Source organism: Sapajus apella, unplaced genomic scaffold, assembly GCF_009761245.1.
Source record: "Sapajus apella isolate SASKATOON/1434 unplaced genomic scaffold, GSC_monkey_1.0 scaffold48, whole genome shotgun sequence".
NCBI classification, from domain to species: Eukaryota; Metazoa; Chordata; class Mammalia; order Primates; family Cebidae; genus Sapajus; species Sapajus apella.
This window is the reverse complement of record NW_022436988.1, coordinates 5,869,955-5,872,047: the sequence shown is the minus strand read 5'-3', so window position 1 is coordinate 5,872,047 and position 2,093 is coordinate 5,869,955. Positions and strand designations below refer to the sequence as shown.

General features: G+C 46.8%; 1 long non-coding RNA gene across 1 annotated transcript; it reads right to left on the bottom strand.

The window, feature by feature from the left end:
* Positions 1-214: 214 nt before the first annotated feature.
* Positions 215-1,885, bottom strand: LOC116525839. The gene is made up of 3 exons (XR_004257848.1): positions 1,637-1,885; positions 1,413-1,489; positions 215-735 (listed from the first exon to the last, which is right to left on the bottom strand). It is a non-coding gene; the product is annotated as an uncharacterized LOC116525839 (long non-coding RNA).
* Between the last annotated feature and the right edge of the window lie 208 nt (positions 1,886-2,093).

Below are 2,093 nucleotides of genomic sequence, written 5' to 3'. Positions count from 1 at the left end.
TGAAACCCCGTCTTTCCTAAAAATACAAAAATTAGCCTGGCATGGTAGCATGTGCCTGTAATCCCAGCTACTCGGGAAGCCGAGGCAGGAGAATCACTTGAACCCGGGAGGCGGAAATTGCAGTGAGTTGAGATCATGCCACTGTACTCCAGCCTGGATGACAGAATGAGATCCATCTCAAAAAAAAGAGAAAGAAGTTGAGATTTAAGGGGATGAGTAATTTGCTCAAGATTGCACAAATGGAAGGGTATATTAATCAGTTTTGCTCCGTAACAAAGAAAGTTCACACATCTCCATGGCTTACAGCAAAGCTGGGCAAACTCCTGCCAGTGAGACACTTCCAGCCTACTGCCTACTTTTCCGTAGCCCATGAGCTAAGAATAGTTTATGTTTTTAAATGGTTAAAAAAAATCAATAAAGGAATATTTCCTGACACAAAGAATTATGTGAATTTCCAATTTTAGTGTCTACAAATAAAGTTTTATTGGACCCAGGCACGTTCATGTGCTTCTGTGTTGTTTGTGGCTCCCTCTGCGCTGCAGGGGCAGAGTTGAGAAAGTGCATCTGAGACTGTCTGACCCTTTACAGGAAAAATTATGCCAACCCCTGTGAACATTTATTTTTCTCACGCACAGTTCTCTGGGTTGGCCGGGATCATCTCCACGTTGCGGGTTGGGTTCAGGTTGGCTCCAATCTCATCGTTCTGGGCCCAGCAGCCACCCAGGGCATATTCTTCTCCTGGCAGATGGAGGAAGCACGGGAGAGACAGGCAAGAACACATGAAGGCCAGGTTCATGGTCATTTCCTCCCACTCACACATACTCTGCCCATTCTAGCAAGAGCTGCTGCAGGGTCACACTGGGAAGGAATTTGTCATTCAGAGACCAGGAGGGAGTAAAGAATTGGAAGCGAGGATGTCAGTGACTGCAGTTGGAGGGTCAGGATTTGAACTCAGGGCTGGCTGACTCAAGAGTCTGTGTGCTTGTTCCTCTGCTACATGGACTCCTGTCCTAGACAAACTATTAGGTTAAGAAAAAAAGAGTGGGCTGTGTACAGTGTGTCTCACGCCTGTAATCCTAGCGCTTTGAGAGGCTGAGGCAGGACAACTGCTTGAGCCCAGGAGTTCAAGACCAGCCTGGGCAACATAGGGGGCCCTCCTTCTCTACAAGAAATAAAAAAAAATTAGCTGGGTGTGGTGGTGCATACCTGTGGTCCCAACTACTCAGGAGGCTGAGCTAGGAGGATTGCTTGGGCTCAGGAGATCGAGGCTGCAGTGAGCTGTGCTTGCACCACTGCACTCCAACCTGGTGACAGAACAAGAGCCTGTCTTTTAAAAAAAAAAAAAAAAAGAAAGAAAAGAAAAGAAGACAGTGGAAAAACGAAGGCAGAAAGATTCTCTCATCATTCTCTACCTGCAAGGTCTATTCCTGGACCTCCTGGGCATCATCCCAACATACCACCATCTCCAAGTCACCAAACAAGCCAGCAACTGTAAACAAAATCAAAACGGATTCGGAAGACCCTGGAAAGCCCCAGCAAGCGCTTGCAAGAGCAATACATTCTTCAGGAATGCCGCCATCAATAACTGCATAGTGATAGAAACTTGAAAACTTCTGAAAAGCATCATTTCAATTACCCAGCAGGCGTTCTTGGAGGAGCTTCTTTCAGAGTCCGACTATCAGTAAGTTATGTGTGTCTGGAAGCCCTTACGAATGAGCAGAAGAAGATGGGAGAATAAAACTTTACGAGTATACCTCTGCCAGTCTTTCACGAACATGGGGAGGAGCAGACCCACTACAGACTGTAGCCCATCGGGTGTGAAGTATGACGCCTCCCGGAAGTCAGGAGTCATTAAGTGTTTGTCGTGCTGACTGTCAAGTCTGGAAGCAGCATGGGAGAGGACAGTGAATAAGTGCCCAGGCATTACGGCAGCTCAATGAGCCTCCCGCGGCCCAAAGTTGATTCTCCATGTCATAATGAAATCGGACGCTTGCCAGGAAATCGGCAGGAGAGAGAAAGCAGCTATAAAACACAGGCATGCTCCTCCTTCTGTAGCTGCTGTTTTTAAAGAAAGATGCAAGAAGAAAAGAAAT